Source organism: Halichoerus grypus, chromosome X, assembly GCF_964656455.1.
Source record: "Halichoerus grypus chromosome X, mHalGry1.hap1.1, whole genome shotgun sequence".
NCBI lineage: Eukaryota > Metazoa > Chordata > Mammalia > Carnivora > Phocidae > Halichoerus > Halichoerus grypus.
Window position 1 is genome coordinate 82,710,595 of NC_135727.1, and position 18,298 is coordinate 82,728,892.

The 18,298-nt window shown below is 44.0% G+C and overlaps 1 pseudogene; it reads left to right on the forward strand.

Annotated features, from left to right (window-relative positions):
* The first annotated feature begins 732 nt into the window (after positions 1–732).
* Positions 733–2,258, forward strand: LOC118544860 (elongation factor 1-alpha 1 pseudogene; annotated as a pseudogene).
* The last annotated feature ends 16,040 nt before the right edge of the window (positions 2,259–18,298 follow it).

Below are 18,298 nucleotides of genomic sequence, written 5' to 3' on the forward strand. Positions count from 1 at the left end.
CACCACATTGTTTTATACCCTAACTCTGCTACTTATTATTTACATCCTTAAGCTTGAATTTGTGCATCTCCGCAGAGTCACCTCCAAGTGCTGATTGAGAAGATCTTTCCAAAACTCTCCATCATACTGTTTTTCCTTCCTTTTTCTTCCTGTCCCTTTCCTCTCCTTTCCCAAACACACAAAGCCTCTGGCATTTTCTAAGCCAGGCCTACATCTGTGAAGTTAATGTCATGCTGCTGTTTTGTCTCACCCTTACTGTGGGCTCTGTGGTCCCTTTGTAAATATGTGTCCCTTACTCAGCTGGGACTCTCTCTCTCATCACCACTGCTGGGTACAATGCAACCCGTACCCGGGCAGGACTGCAACAATAACTTCCATAATAAATACCCCTTATACTGTATGCCTTCAGAGAGGAGGGTCTTGATTTTTAGAGATATATCCTGGTCTCTAATCCCAAATTTATGGGATTAGTTTGCTGTGATGAAACCTTCTTGACAGATGATTCTACTGAAGGAGCAGCCTGCACATAATCTAGCTCAGGCAGAAAACTATACCTCTTCTTTGATGAGTTTCGATATACCCAGGAGTGCCACAAATGACTCACATTTAATTTGAGACTCAAATGTCCACTGGTATTCCCCTACCAATGAGATAAGATCCTGTTTCTTTGCTCAATATTTTTCCTTTTAAGATACTTAATCTCACTTTTTTGCAACGAGTTTGCTACCAGAACCCAGGTGTTGTGAAAACCACCACTAAATCTAAACCAAAATGGGAAAAGAAAAGACTCACATCAACATCATCATCATCACTGGACATGTAGAATCGGGCAAGTCTACCACTACTGGTCATCTGATCTACAAATGTGGTGGGATCGACAAAAGAACTATCAAAAAATGTGAGAAGGAAGCTGCTGAGATGGGAAAGGGCTCCTTCAAGTATGCCTGGGTCTTGGATAAACTGAAAGCTGAACACGAATGTGGTATCACCATTGATATCTCCCTGTGGAGATTCGAGACCAGCAAGTATTATGTGACCATCACTGATGCACCAGGACACGGAGCCTTTATCAAAAACATGATTACAGGCACATCTCAGGCTGACTGTGCTGTCCTGATTGTTGCTGCTGGTGTTGGTGAACTTGAAGCAGGTATCTCCAAGAATGGGCAGACCCTTGAGCATGCCCTTCTGATTTACACACTGGGTGTAAAACAACTAATTGTTGGCGTTAGCAAAATGGATTCCCCTGAGCCACCCTACAGCCAGAAGAGATATGAGGAAATCGTTAAGGAAGTCAGCACCTACATTAAGAAGATTGGCTACAACCCCAACACAGTAGCATTTGTTCCAATTTCTGGTTGGAATGGTGACAACATGCTGGAGCCCAGTGCTAACATGCCTTGGTTCAAGGGATGGAAAGTCACCCGTAAAGATGGCAATGCCAGTGGAACCACACTGCTTGAAGCTCTGGATTGCATTCTGCCACCAACTCGTCCAACTGACAAGCCCTTGCATCTGCCCCTCCAGGACGTCTACAAAATTGGAGGTATTGGTACTGTCCCTGTGGGCTGAATGGAGACTGGTATTCTTAAACCTGGCATGGTGGTCACCTGTGCTCCAGTCAATGTTACAACTGAAGTATAAAATCTGTTGAAATGCACCATGAAGCTTTGAGTGAGGCTCTTGCTGGGGACAATGTGGGCTTCAATGTCAATAACGTATTTGTCAAAGATGTTTGTTGTGGCAAGGTGGCTGGTGACAGCAAAAATGACCCACCAATGGAAGCAGCTGGCCTTAGTGATTATCCTGAGCCATCCAGACCAAATCAGTGCTGGATTTGCACCCATGCTGGATTGTCACACAGCTCACATTGCTTGTAAATTTGCTGAGCTGAAGCAGAAGATTGATGATTGTTCTGGAAAAAAGCTGGAAGATGGTCCCAAGTTCTTGAAATCCGGTGATGCTGCCATCGTTGATATAGTTCCCGGCAAGCCAAGCCTATGTGTGCTGAGAGCTTCTCTGACTCTCCTCTTCTGGGCCATCTTGCTGTTCATGACATGAGACAGACGGTTGCTGTGGGTGTCATCAAAGCAGTGGACAAGAAGGCAGCTGGAGCTGGCAAGGTCACCAAGTCCACCCAGAAACCTCAGAAGGCTGAATGAATATTATCCCCAATACCCGCCACCTCAGTCTTAATCAGTGGTGGAAGAACAGTCTCAGAACTGTTTGTGTCATTTGGCCATTTAAGCTTAATAGGAAAAGACTGGTTAATGATCACACAATGCATCATAAAACCTTCAGAAGGAAAGGAGACTGTTTTGTGGATCATTTGTTCTTTTTTGTGTGTGGCAGTTTTAAGTTATTAGTTTTTAAATTTAGTACTTTTGAATGGAAACAACTTGAGCAAAAATCTCTGTCACAGAATTTTGAGACCCATTAAAACAAAAGTTTAATGAGAAAAAAAGACATTTAATCTCACCAATTTAATGAGATTTTTGTCTCTTTATTTTGTCTCTTTAGATCAGAGTTATAAGCCATCTCCACCAAATCAGAAGAGTAATCTGTGGTGAAACACATCCATTATTACCTGATGATGAAAAGGAACTGTGCAAGGAAGCCAATAGTCTAGGCATCAATTTTGGGGAACCCATCACCTCTCAAAATAGATTTTATACTGCAGTTATCACCGGAGGGGAGCCCTATGGCCTACACAATTACACAGTGGATGGATGGATGTAATGCCTGAGTATTCCATGCTGTCATCTATGAAGTTACCTGAGCTATCAATGATATTGACGTACTTGCTTAACAAGTGAAGAAACTCCAGAAGGCTGTCTTCCATCCTCAACTGGCATCATCCTAGCACTAGGGGAGGAATATGCACAGTCATTGGTGATGACTGCTGCAAGTGAAGTCCCAGAAACCTTTATCATGTCTTTTTCATGAGTTAATACATCTATGAACATAACTAAAACATTCAATAAGTGAACGGCAATCATTGTGACCTCTGGGAAGTTTTGGGTTAGTTTTAGGTGGCAGGAGATGGGACATCTTTTCCTACATATTCCAAATAAGACTGCAGTCCTTCTCACAAACGTTTCTTCCCCCCTTCAAGGGCTAGTGACCACTCTTAAATCAATCCTATCACATTTAATCAAGAGCAGTGGTACCAAGCAGATGATCCAAGCTATAATTAAGGAAAACAAAAGACCAAATAGCAAGCCTCTTCCACCTCTACTCAAGACATTTCTTTAGCTCCTGAACAGTCTTACTGATTTATATGTCCTCTTCTAGATGGACCAACTATGAGAAATAATCCATCTTCACCAAGAGGACTATGAAAAGACATAATAAAAGATTTCCGGTCCCCCCACCTTCTTTCTCTTTCTTCCCTCCCCCCCCCTTTTTTTTCTATCTCCCTCCTTTACTCGGCAAACTTTAGCTAAAAGATAAACTGCAGGCTTGCAAAGCCAGTTCTTAAAAAATACTGCTCTCTTGTTTATTGAGATTGCACCAATGACCCCAAGCAAAGAGCACAAACAAACAAACAAACAAAAAACAGGAATGACCTCCAACCATGAGATGCAGTTAAAGTAGAAATCTGCTGCCTAATCCAAAACAGCAGGAACACCTACCTCGCTACCCTGTAAAACTCCAACTTTGCTTAAATTGAGGAGTCACTTGCTCTTTGTTTCCTGAGGCATATCAGTGGAATAAAGCCTCTAACCTCTATTTGAATCACTTAAATCATTTCCTTGTAACAGATCTTAAACCATCCATGACCCTGCTTAATTATCTTAATAAAAGAAACATATCCCCCCAGAGATTTATGAACACACACATCCACTATAGTATTAATTGTAGTAGGAATAAACAGGGAAGTAGTTAAATAATTACGATAAAAAGCATTTGATGGATTTTTAGGTACCCATAAAATTAAGTTTTCCATTGTATTGACTGATAAAAGGGTGTTTCAATTTTTTTTTATTCCAAAAGGTTGTGTAAAAATGTGTTTATACCCTAACATCTTTTCAGTGATTTTTCTCTAGGCAAAGAGATTCTGGGTGATAGATTCATTGACCTTACTGCTTCCCCACATTCTCTAATTGCCACTATATATATATACTGAAGATGGAGAGAAACTCTCATTGAAACTCAGGCAGTGTCAGGAGCTCCCCTCCCCAGAATCCAAATCACAGCTTTCAAACTGCTAGTAAAGTTGGCCCTGGTATCCGTTTCCTGCATGCATGCAAATTTCCGACCTCAGTCTTTGGGTGAAGCTCTGCATTTAGAGAAGAAAGACCATAAGAGAAGAGAAACATTGTAATGAGGCTGAATGAAACACAGAGAATTCCTCCAGGGAGCAGACCAGACTCTTGCACAAACATGACCACAGGTCCACAAACACTACTTTTGACTAGTTTCTAGCCTCACAACCGGGTGAGATTGCTGAAAGGTTAAGGAGAGTAAACCATGCAGTGTAGCTGGGCCAATTCCAACTACCCATGGGAACTATGATTCTGGTCAATATAAAGTGATAACACAAATATGCATCCCTGTAATAGTCACAATAGCAAACAACGATATAATATGAGTAGAAATGGGCAGGGGAGATGTTGCTATGGGAATAATTACACCAACCTGACAATATATCTGAGAGGATAGCAACCAAAAGACATTTAAAGGGAGGGCAGGATCTGGGTGGACTGAGAAGTCTGAGAAGTACATCTGAGAAGTACAAAGGCACTAAACTTCCAGCTTTCATACAGGGCAACCAGTATATACTATTTTATTTCTGACATTAACTGAGTATTAGCGATATGAACAGAGATTCCCAAATTTTGTATCCATTACTAACACCCAGACAGCTTCGTGAAAACTCAGATTGTTATGTTTTAGAGTTTTTGATTCAGTGAGTCTGAGATGCGTATTGTAAATTTGAATTCCTAACAAGTTCCCAGATGCTGCTGCTGTTGCTGCTGCTACAGGGGAATGCTTTGAAAACCACAGGCCTAAATATGCCAAGAGTACAGCTAAGGATGAGTATCTTACAAATCAGCACAACATGTAAGAGGAAGATTGGCAAAAGCACCGACCATATGGCAAAACATAGAAAACCAAAGGGAATGCAAACATATATAATGTAATACAATATGATATGATAACCTGTGTGGGTGCCTTAACGATAGTAGAAATATTAGGAAAGGACAAAGGGGAAAAAGTTGTTTGTTCATTAGTGTCTTTTCCCCTTTTGAGGCTTTGTCTTTTTTTTGTTTGTTTGTTTTTTCCACTCAAGAAGGGGGTTCTGGAATAGTGCATTGGCCAGAACTGTGTCACAGTGCAAAATCCCTGCTCTGGATGGTGTTCTAAACCACTATGCTGGATGAGCTCTCCATGGAAGAGTAGCTAGAGAAGTGAAGAAGTCTAAAGATGGAGCTCAAGGCCAACCACATTTAGAGGTCAGGAAGAGGAAGACCAGCAAAATCCGAGAAGGAGGAATCAGTGAGGTAGAAGGAACAGTGGGAAAATCGCTTTCCTAGAAGCCAAATAAAGAAAAAGTTTCAAGGAGGAAGGCATGATCAGTTGTCTAAAAGGCAGCTGAGAGGGTCAAGTAAGAGTAAGATGAGGACTGGGGAAATGGCAATTAGATTTAGCCTCCCAGAGGTCATTTGCAACCTTGATGCAAGCAATTTCGGTGGAGCATTTTTTTAAAGAATTATTTATTTATTTGAGTGCGGGGGACAGGCAGAGGGAGAGGGAGGGAGAAAATCCCAAGCAGACTCCTCGCTAAGCACAGAGCCGACATGGCGCTCAATCTCACAACCCTGAGATCATGACCTCAGCCAAAACCAAGAGTCAGACACTTAACCAACTGAGCCACCCAGGTGCCCCATAATTTCGGTGGAGTATTGAGAAGAAAGGCTAAATAGAGCGTGTTTAGCTGAGAATGGGAGGAAAAGATTTCGAGACAGTGAATCCAGACACACCTCTGGGGGATATCTGCCAGAGAGGGGAGGAGAAAAATGGTGTGGTAGCTAGAGGGGTAAGCGGGAGAAGTTACAGCTGTCTGTTTACTAATGAGAATGATAGGAAAAAAGAAAGAAGCAATAGTACAAGAGAGGCGGGTGGGAGAATTTCTGGAGAAATTTCCTTGGGAAACTGTCAGGTATAAATGGAATCTCGTGCCTGAGTGGAATGGAATGGCTTTAGATGGAAGCCTTAAGAGTTCATCCAAAAGGCAGGAGGAAATGCAGAGTATTATGGGCACAGGTGAAGTGGGACAACAGTGGGAGCTTATGGGAGTTCTCCTCTTATTGCTTCTATGGTATTAGTGAAGTGGAGAACAACGTCACTGGCTGTGAATGAAGAAGGGAGAGGAGTTTATGGAAGCATGACAAGAGAGTAAGGTAGGAAAGGGTTGTTCAAGAGAGTGGGGAAATGAATAAGCTAGGGTATTTGTTCTTAACTCCAGCTTCACATTAGAATCACCTGCAGAAAGATAGAGGTCTAGTTTTACTCTTTTACATGTTGAATATCCAATTTTCCAAGCGCCATTTATTGAAGAGACTGTCTTTTTTCCGTTGAGTATTCTTGGCTCCCTTGTCAAACCATCAGTTGACCACTAAACTTATGGTGGTAATTAGTTCCCAATATATGTAATTCAAATCATTATGGTGTACACTTTAAATTTATACAGTGCTATATAGCAGTTATATCTCAATAAAACTGGAAAGAGATCAACATTTGTTAAATACCCCAAAACAAAAACAAAACAGAATCACCTGGAAAGTTGTTAACAATTTGGGGTACGAATTAGTGCACATTTTTTTTTAAGATTTTATTTATTTATTTGACAGTGAGAGAGAGAGAGAGAGAGAGAGAGAAAGAGCACACAAGCAGTGGGCGTGGGAGAGGGAGAAGCAGGCTTCCCGCCGAGCAGGGAACCCGATGTGGGGCTTGATCCCAGGACCCCAGGATCATGACCTGAGCCGAAGGCGGACGCTTAACCGACTGAGCCACCCAGGCGCCCCTAGTGCACATTTTCTGAGTAGAGCTGGGGCATTGGTATTACTAAAAGCTCTGTATCTTATTCTAATATCCAGCCAGGGTTGGAAAGAACTGGATTAGGGAAATGTAGTATTATTTCCAGACAACTTTAGAGACCCGCTTGAGGTCCATGTCATGGGTTTAAGGTGGTACCATTCTGCACAGGTATTTCTTTCTCTGGATACTTTCAGATGAAGACTGGAGGGCTGCAGGTTTTATGTATGTAGAGATTTGATTCAACTGAAATTGAAATTTGGAAGGAGGGAGGGAGAGTTGGAGGGAAGGGGAGGAAGAGGGGATGAAGAGAGAGAGAGAGAGAACATGAGAGAATCATATATGAGGATATAGGAAGGTCGAGGGGCACTAAAAATGTTGTAGGGTTACTGAATAGTAGATCCCATTGGGGTTGTACTGCTGTCAATTTCAAGGTGCTTGTGGAGATGGGATGCAGAAAACAGTATCTATTAGGAAAGTGTAATGCTTGAAATTGAAATGATGGAGGGTTTTCAGTTATTATCGATGACACAGGCTGGGGAAATGTTCTCAGTAGAGGGGTAAATCCCACCCTTAGTGCATGTTTTGGAAATTTGTATGGGCATTTTTGAATGTCAAAAGGATGTGGAGCATTACTGGCATTCAATGTGCCAGGGTCAGGGATATGCAGGATATCCCCACATGTGGAAGAATGTCCCAAATAGCAAGATCATCCAGTAGCCTACTGAGCATTTCTTGAGGTGAAGAATCCTTTTAAAATAATCTCAAGTTATAAACTAACTCCATTTTACATATAACTACAAATTATACATTTTACACAGTTTCAATATAGACTGACTTTTCTATATTAAATATGGAATGATCATGAAGGGAACATTGTAATTTGTTTTTGTCTCTCACAGCCTTACCAATAATCATTCACACTTTCAGAAAACCACATCTGTGAAAGTAACTGTAATTTGTGGTGTTTGTATCTATATCTATCTATGTATCTATGTATCTATGTATCTATCTATCATCTATCTATCATCTAACTATCATCTATCATCTATCTATCTATCATCGCTCATCTATCATCTATCTATCATCTATCTATCTATCTATCTATCTATCTATCTATCTATCTATCTATCTATCATCTATCTATCTATCTCTCTATCATCTCTCATCTATCTATCTATCTATCTATCTATCTATCTATCTATCTATCATCATCTATCTATCGTCTATCTATATGAATTCATGGGAATTTTATCAATAAGTACAGGAATAAAATTTTTTGCCCTTCAGTTCAAATTGGGTGAAGTACCAGTACCTACTTCATAGTGTCCTTGTGAGGATATATTGTGCTCAAACTAGTCAACACTTACAACAGTCCTTGGCAAATAATAAGCACTCAGAAAGTGTTAGCTATTATTTCTATCACCATCATCATTATTTTAGAGATCCAGAAGTTACAGTTTGTTTTGGAGTTTGGGACAGACACTATCTCCAGGATGAGAAAATATCTTCATCTATTCATTTACCTCTCAATCTCATGCACCAAGGAGACAATCTTGAATGCCAGCTGGTGTCTCTTACATAGAAAATGTATGAAGAGGTCCAATGTCAGGATGATACAGGGGGAGTAGCCCAGAAAGAAGAGCATGGAATAGGTCTGATGTATACTCTAACCTCCTCCATTCATTGTTGTATATTCTGAGAAGGCTCAAATTTTATTTATCCTGGAATTCACATCAGTCTACTCACCTCCTCAGGTTTTCTTGGATACCAATTTTCCTATGAAAAGTATCTTCCTGTGAATAAAATAATTTACTCACACTCCCATGTTTTCCTGAACATCGTCTATCCCTCCCTCAAACCCAAATTAAGAATAACACCAGTAAAAAAAGGTAAGAGTAAGGACCTCTGGGAAATTATCTCCTTCTTAAAAGTAATGAGGAAACTGGCAAAAAATGCCAGCATAAACATTTTTCAGAACTCAGGAAAATAACCAAAGGACTGAAGAAATCAGGGAGCTTTCTGGTGTTTCCCCTAGCTTCCTGGTTTAACTTTGACAAACAGCAGCCTGAAATTGCAGTGAACAGCAGCAGCCTGGTAGTCACCAGAGGGGATAGAACAGGGCTGGAGTTCCATTCCCAGAGAGATGCTATTACTTGACCTGTCTGGTGGTTCCCTGGAAAACCCCACCCACAAGGCTGTCCTTATTTGACCTCTCTCAGAGCTTGCCCAATGGGAAAATAAGGGCAATTGGTAAAAACGACTAGAGACAATTGTTTATGACCACAGCTGCCTCTAGCAGTGGATAAACAGATGGGGACAAGCAATAGGCTACCCAAAAAACTGAAAGGAAAATCAAGGAATTGAGGTGTCCATATATAGGGCTTTGATAAATTCCTACACATTCCTGGAGGTGTAGAAAGCCATGCATAAGGTTGTGCCCATGGTCAGGAAAGATCTGAGAAGACTTTAAGCTCCTCATTCAGGCTGACCACGAAGCTCTGTGCAAGGATGAAGTGGAAGCTAAGGCAGTGTTGTCAGTTGACTGGCTGAGGGTTAAAGGCATGTCCCAACATGTACACAGAGCCCCTTTGCAGACTGGGAGACTTACTGATTGCAGGCCTTAAGGAAATCTCCATCCAATTATTAGCTGACCACTAACTAATGAAACAAAGGCTTTAGTGGCCACACACAACAAAGAATACAGACTTTACATAATTATTGCACAGAATCCTTAAATGAACAGAACTATAACAACAACAAAAATAACAACCTGGGTTGGGGGTGGACCAGAAATATGACTTCCAGAGTTGCAACAATATATTATATAATATGTCCAGCTTTCAAGAAAAAAAAATCAGAAGACATACAAAGAAACGAGAAAATAAATTCCAAACACAGGAAAAAGATGCAATCAATAGAAACCATCACAAATAGAAACCATCACTGAGGAAGCCCAAACACTGGACTCATTGGCCAAAGAGCTAGATCTTCTATTTTAATATGTACAAAAAAATGAAGGAAAGAGAGTGACTTCATCATGGTAGCAGGATAGGAGTTTCCAGCACTTGTAACCTTGCAGAAACATCAATTTGAACAACTATCCACACACGAAAATAGATTTCTAAGAGCTAAGGTTTCCAGATGAGGGATTACAGCAACTGGCAGAAGCACAGAAATAATAAAAGATGCATCAAGATGGATAAGAAAGACAGTTTTGCATTACCTCCATCACCCCTCCCCCAAGCCTGGCAGCTCAGTGTGGAGAGAGACACTCTCCCTGTGGGGCAAGGAGAGTGAAGTGAGCACCCAACTTCACTGTGAACCCCAACACAAGACCCACACAAGCAATAGGTCAGCCCCTGTGGCCTCAGACTCTGGGCCAACTCCTACAACCCAGCCTACATGCATGCCTCAGCACTAGCCCAGTTCCCCTTGGACCTAAGCTCCAGGCAGGGTCTTGTGGCCCAAGGCCCCCAGTCTGCTGCAGAGCCAGGCCAGCCCTTGGGGACCCAGTTTCCAGGCCCATCCCAGTGGTCCCTGGAATCTCATCAGCCCCCACAACCAGAGTGCCGGAATGCCCCAGCTCCAGGCTACCTCCACAGATCCCAGCTCCCAGCCTGCCTCACCATCAGGCAATCACCAAAGGCCCCAGCCACTAGGCTGGTACCTGTAGACCCAATCTCCCAGTTCACAACAGCACCAGGCCAGTCACTGTAGATCCAGTGGCCAAGCCTACCCCAGGAGCAGCCAGTGCCTGGTTGGCTCCCACAGATTCAGGATCCAGGCCCATCTACATGAATCCAGGTCCCAGGTCCACCTCCCTTGGCTCTGGCAGCAAACCTGCCATGCAGACCTAGGCTCCAGGCTATCCCCCACAGACACAGGTACTATGCCAGCCCCTGTGGATCCAGGCAACAGTCCTGGCCCTGTGGACCCAACTGCCAGGCCTACCCATCTGCTGACCCAGGCACCAGACACCAGCAGCAAGACTGCCTGAAGAAACCACCAGAGAGTCACCCACACTCTCTGGACAGGGTAGCTGGGGAAGGGCTTTCTCTGCCAAACCCAGTGTGTAAAGACTGAGAGAGGTGACAACTTCTCCAAATTTGCACACACCAACACAAAGCAAACAAGGATCATGAATAATCGAGGAAACATGACACCGCCAAGGAAACAAATCTCCAATACCTGACCTTGAAGAAATGGAGATCTATGAATTGTCTGACGTAGTATTCAGAATAATCCTCTTAAAGAAAATCAGTTAACTAAAAGAAAACACAGATAGACAACTAATTGAAAGTAGGTAAACAACACAAGAACAAAATGAAAATTTCAACAAAGAGAAACCATTAAAAGAAAAAATCTGACATAAGTCCAAAAGTTAAAGAGTACAATCACAGAACTGAAGAATTCAATAGAGAACTTCAATAACAGACTTCACCAAGCAAAGGAAAGAATCAGTGAACTCAAAGACAGGTCATTTTAATTTATCCATCTGGAGGAGCAAAAAGAAAAAAAAAAAAGAGTGAAGGAAGCCCAAGTTAATTATTTGATGCTATTAATAGAAGCAATTTACACATTAATGTATTCCCAGAAGGAGAAAAGGGAAAAGGGAGGGGGGGCAGATAGCTTTTTTTTTTAATTTTACTTTTTTATGTTATGTTAGTCACCGTACAATACATTATTAGTTTTTGATGTGGTGATCCACGATCCATTGTTTTCGTATATCACCCAGTGATCCATGCAGTACGTGCTCTCCTTAATACCCATCGCTAGGCTAACACATCCCCCTACCCCCCTCCCCTCTAAAACCCTCAGTCTGCTTCTCAGAGTCCATAGTCTCTCATGGTTCATCTCTTCCTCCGATTTCCCCCCCTTCATTTTTCCCTTCCTTCTCCTAATGTCCTCGATGCTATCCCTTATGTTCCACAAATAAGTGGAACCGTATGATAATTGACTTTCTCTGCTTGACTTATTTCACTACAGACAGCTTATTTAAAGAAATAATGGCTGAGGAGGGACCAAGATAGATCTCCAAGGACACACCAAGACGACACCTATTTAGAGAACAATTCCTCCTGTCGAAATCACGATGAGTTATCACTTCATATACGCAAAGACTCCTATAATCAGAGAGAAAGAAACCAACAGGTGTTGGCAAGAATATGGAGCAGTTGGAACCCTTGTACTTTGCTAGTGGAAATGTAAAATGGTGCTGCAGATGCTGTAGAAAACAGTTTGGCAGTTTCTGAAAAAGTTAAATCAAAATTACCGTATGACCCAATAATTCCACATCTAGGTTTATGCATACAATAATCAAGAACTGTTATTCAAACAAATACTTATACGTCACTTTTCAGAATAGCACTATTCATAATAGCTAAATGGTAGAAATAACCTGAAAGTTCATCAATGGAGGAATGGATAACCAAAATGGTTATCCACATGGTGTACACATTCAGTGGAATGTTATTCAGCCAAAAACATTTACTGAAATACTGATACTTGCAACAACATGGATAAATGCCAAAAACATTTTGCTAGCTGAGGGAAGTGAGATACGAAAGTCCCCCTATTGTATGATCCCATTAGAGGAAATATCTGAAACAGGTGAATCTATCAGGACAGAAAACAATTTTTTTTTTTTTTTTCCAGGTGCTGGGGGTTAGTGAGAATGAAGACTGATTGGAGACTGAATGGAGAGGTTTTCTTTTTTTTGTTTTTGTTTTTGTTTTTTTTTCTCTCTCAGAGGGATGAAAACATTTTAGAACTAGATAGAGGAGGTAGTTGCACAGCATTGAGAAAGTGGTAAATAAACTTGGTAGAAAAGTTATTGCTACAATTTATAGTGAAAAAATGAAAATATTTTAAAAAATTAAAATACTGAATCACTTCTATATTATTGTGCGAGGTCAAAGTATCAGGATACAGTGCATTTCTCAATTGGAACTTTATTTTCTCTTTGGGGAAATAGAGGTCATAAAACACCAGCATAAGGAATCTGGAATTTTCCCTGCTCACATATGTTCCTGACAGGGTCCTTTAGGAGGAGTACTCATGTGAATACCTCCTTGCTCAACCACACTCTTCGCAATACTCAGACTGCAAGGCAGTACCCTTCAACCCACTCACCTCTCCATCAGCCAGGTCAACTCCTCACAGTGGGGAGCAGCCTGTGAACCCAACATGTATATACAGAAAACATTTCCCCTTGACATATCTATATGCCTGTTGGTTGACATGACAAGGCATCTAGGAGGGATCTGAGTTATCTCCCAATCATAGCAGGTTTAGTCTCACTTCAAGTCTCTCCTCCCCCCGCCCCGCCCCGCCCCATTCTCTCTTGGTGTTGTGTGTCAGTACAAGTTCTTATGTTTAGTGATTTGTGGTACACTCTGCTAACCTCCAAAGAAGTCAGCTGGTGTGGTGGGAAGAGTGCCCTGGGCTAGGAGTCTGGAGTAACAACTTCTAGCTGTATGTTGACATAAATTGATCAAATCTGAGTTCTGTTTGTGGTGATTGCTAGATACAGTTTTTTAAAAGACTTTATTTATTTGAGAGAGAGAGAGTGCTCAGGAGCAGGGCTGGGGTGGGGTTGGGGGGTGGGGGGCTGGGAGTGTTAGGGTGGAGGGGTGGGGCGTAGGGAGGGGCAGAGGGAGAGGGCGAAAAAGACTCCCTGTGGAGCAGGGAGCCTGACCTGACCTGAGGGGCTAGAGCCCAGGATCTCAGGATCATGACCTGAGCCAAAGGCAGAGGCTTAACCAACTAAGCCCGCCAGGTGCCCCATGCTAGATATAATTTTAAATTCAGGTATTGAAGTAGTGGTGCCTTTAGCCTGGAACCAACCCCTCCAGCACCTAAGTCACCTGTGTTTCCTCTGACATCCTGCGCTAATTCCACCAGAGTACTCACTCCATTGTGTGGTCATTGCCAGTTTTGTCTCCCTCTTCACTAGACTGTGGGCTCCTTGAGAGAAGGGGCCATCTTCTTCACCATGATGTAACCCCTAGTGCCTGGCAGAGTTTCTGGCACAAGCGCACACTCAAATATTTCCTGAATGAGTAATCTCTACTGTTTCTACTCGAATTGAGTGAGGATATTTAGCCATATTGAATGCCTGAGTACTCACTCTCCAAATCCCTTATGCTACGCTATAATGTGGTATGAAATGCCTCAACATTTAAACCAGAAAAGTATTTTTATTTTGCTATTGATAATCTAATTTCCCCAATCTATAAAATGAAGTTCTAAAGCCCCCTGTCAGTTTCAAATGTATTCATTGGCCACTCGCCCCCTCCCAACCCTGCCTCTGACCCTCCCACCAATCCCAGTATATTCAAAGGAAAACCAGGACAGGGATGGCATTCCCAGTCGGAGCTTCTCTATCTGATGGGAAAGGGGCTGAGGTGGGCTGAAACTCACCCATTTAGCCTTCCAGGCATCCTGCACAGCCTCCCTGGGTGGACCCAATCAGGAAGCGCACATGGAAAATCTGGACTAGATATTTCTTCAGCTCCAGAGGTATGCACGACAAAAATTATGCCTGTTTCATGCCCGCTTGCTTTTTAAATTTTGTTCAGTTTTTTTTTCTAGCTTTATTGAGATGTAGTTGACATATGATATTGTGTAAGTCTAAGATGCACAATGGGATAATATGATACATCCATATGTCGTGAAATGTTTACCTCAATAAGGCTAACACATACTTCACTTCACTTAATTAACATTTCGTTATTGTCATGGTGGGAACATTAAAGCTCCACTCTCGTAGCTGTATACTTGTATAATTTCAAGGATACAACACAGTATGGTTAACTATAGTCATCATGCCATACATTAGGCCCCCAGAACTTATTCATCATGTAACTGGAGGATTTTACCCTTTGACCAACATTTTTCCATTTCTCCCAAACACCCCAGCCCCTCGTGCCCATGTTCTTTTAAATACTGAGATCAAATCCATTAAAAAATAAAGGCAAATTTTGCTTCCAGAGAACCCCCTCCCCCCCCTTTTTTTTTTCACCTGTCATGGTGTTTTGCCCAGCTTTTTGAGTTTTGTCTCATAGACTATCTAAGTAGTAAGTGTGGGTAGTTGGACCCACCCTCTGGATTTATTGCTCAAATAGTAGGGGAAAGGGATGTGATGGGGACACTTCTTCCCTCTCTGTGTATTCTTGTTTTGGGGGGGGCCTGTGTTAACATGAATTTATTAAAGCATTGCTATGCATCAGTATTTACCATTTATGTATGGGTTATTATGAGAGTTAAATGAGATTTTATATATAAATAGGTAATATGATCTATAATACATAATACACATATATGTGCTTCACCTCAATTAAGGCTCATAAAGACCGTAGGCGGTAGGTCATTTCCCCATTTCTCAGGCAAGGTAACGAAGGCTTAGAGAGGTAAAGTGATTTGCCCGAGGTCTCACAGCACATAAAGGGTGGCATGGAAACTCCAGCCCAAGTCAGTGTGCCCCAGAACGTGTTCTTTTTTTTTATTATTAACATATAATATATTATTTGTTTCAGGGGTACAGGTCTGTGATTCATCAGTCTTACACAATTCACAGCGCTCACCATAGCACATACCCTCCCTAATGTTCTAACCCTTTAGAACACCCTTGAGAAGTTCACCCCCCCCATAAGTCCACAATTAGCCTTACAGTCATGTCTTGTACACAGAACAGTAGGTATGATGTTTGCTAAAACTGGTTCTGAAACAAACTGAAAGGACTGCCTCAATACAATTATGTGCTGACAAGATTTTTTTAAAAATCAGACAATAACAGATAAAAGCAACATGAAATCATTTATTGAGATAATGACCACTCAGGCGAGTAATATCACACAGCAATGTAAGGTAATCTTCAATATCAGATCATCTTTGTTTTTGTATTAAAAATAAAAAGAATTTTTATAAGTACTTCAACTAATTCCCCTGGTGACACAGAATAATAGCTGTGGTCCTGGTCAGATCTTTTGAAAGAATAGGTGTGTGCATGGGTGTGTGTGTGTGTGTGTGTGTGTGTGTGTGTGTGTACAGAAATTACCAATACAGATGGTAAGAGGGAATTTAGAAATATATAGATCTTGTAGTTTTTCCTGAAACCTTGGGGAAGGGGCATGTATTTTTTTCTCAGGGCACAAATCTAACAGTCAAGGTGGATGTTTGGACTGCATTGCATTAAAGGGCATCATCTCCTCAAGGGGACATCCCCTGTAGCCCAGGCCTGGGAGTCCCTGGGGAGGGAGCCAGGCTGTTGTTACTTGGCCTGGGTGGCAGAGGGGACCTCGGCGACCAAGGTGTCCTCCTCCTCAGCGGCGCTGCTCTTCTTGGCCAAAGCAACCAAAGCAGGTGTTTCAGCACGGCTCTTCTCGATCTTGCCTTCTCCTCCCACGGTGTCCTGGCCCTGGGCACCAGGCGCCTGCTGTGGGCGGCGGCGTGGGTTGTTGGGGCGGCGGGATCCGTAGCGTGGCGGGGGCTTCTGCTGCGGACCGCTGGCCTCACGTCCGCTTTCCTTGTCTTCCGCCTCCAGCTCCTCAGAGATGCCCGCTGAGGGTCTTGGACCAGGAGTGGTGGTGCCTCGGCCCCTAGGGCGACTCAGCAGGTAGCTGGGGCCTGGCCCTCGCCGCGGGGCGCCCTCGGGCCTTGAGGCTGGGGCGGACCCGGGCAGGTGGGTGGGCCTCGGGCCGCTGGTGGGAGCGAGGATCGACGGGCGGCGGGACACGGCGGAGGCCCTGCGGGACGGCGGGAAGCGCCGCAGCCTTTGGTCTTGGGGTCCGCCGGGCAGGCGGCGCCTCTGGCCCTGGGCCTCGGTGAAGCCTTCGCCACTGGCTTCACCTTCGTCGACGTCCTCCTCAGCGCCCCTGGGACCTCGCGGGGGCGGTGCGCGGCGGCGAAGGTAGAAGCCCCTGCGGAAGCGGGGGCGGTTGGCAGCGTAGCGGCTGCCCTGCACCGGGGCACCTGCTGGCCCGGTCACGTTAGCGGCCTCGGTGCCCCGCTCACCCTGCACCACGTCGAACTCGACTGTCTCGCCGTCGCCCACGCTGCGTTGGTATTTGTGAGGGTTGTTTCGGGTGATGGCCGTCTGGTGAACGAACACATCTTCCTGGGTATCATGCCTGCTGATGAAACCGTACCCGTTCTTCACGTTAAACCACTTGACGGAGCCGCGCACCCTCTTGGCGATGACCTTTTGGGGCACCTTTCCCTTGGCGCCTGCTGCCGCGGTGGTCTTGGGGATCGCATCTCCGCTGAGGTTGCCTGCGACTGGTGCCCGGGGAGGATCTCCGCCTTCCAAGGAAACCAGGAGTTTCTGCGTGGCTTGAGGCGAGACTGAGGCGGTCACCTCCGTGACGGTGACCTCTCCCACCTCACTCATGAGGCTGTCCTTGCTCTCCTTTCTCGGAGAACCTGAGGGAAATTTGGTCCTCGGTGATGGGGGGGGGGGGAGGGGGAGGGGGGAAGGGCCTCGGGCTGGAGGCAGGAGCCTCGCTCTGGAAGGAAGGGTCTTGGGTCGGGGCCCAGGACTCTTTGGCTTCACTCTGAGACTCTTGGAAAGGCCTGTGGCGTCTCCTGGGGCAACAGGACGCGGACCAAACAGTGGTTGCCCCGGTGACGTCTCAGTGGGGTCCTAGAGGCTGCCTGAGCTGGGGGGTGGGGCCGATGCACTCTGCCTCGAGGGCTCCAGGTGCCACGTCACAGCACCTCTTGGTCCCTCATGGAGAGGGGTGCACTTGAAGCTCTAGGAAGTGGTCTTCTTGAAGACTCTCTTGCTTGTGTGAGTGGGTGGGAAGAGAGGACCCACTTTCCATCTCTCTCCCTTGGTTGGAGATATTCCCAGCCTTCTAAGGGCACTCTCTAAATACTCTCACAGAACCCTGTTCCTCTTCCAACCCCTTGTGAGCTCTGTATGTGGGTGAGGCATTTTGTGTAACTTGAGACAAAATGACAACCACATGAAATTAAGACCCAATCAAAGAAGCCCACTGTGGGTTGTTTTTGTGTTTGGTTTTCCTGCAGAGGGACTGGGGAAGCCTGCCAGGGCTAGAATGCTAGTACTGCGAGGACACTAAACTAGTGCAGGTTTATCCAGGCTAGTGTTAGGGTTGTGGAGAAGTGAAGCTGAGTGGGAACACTTTTGTTAACTGGGACATCCTGAAAACCTTGTTGAGCTCTGTGTTCTTGCCCACATAAAGCAAATAAATGATCAGGTGGAGTAAAATAGAACTGAGCGAATTTGCCT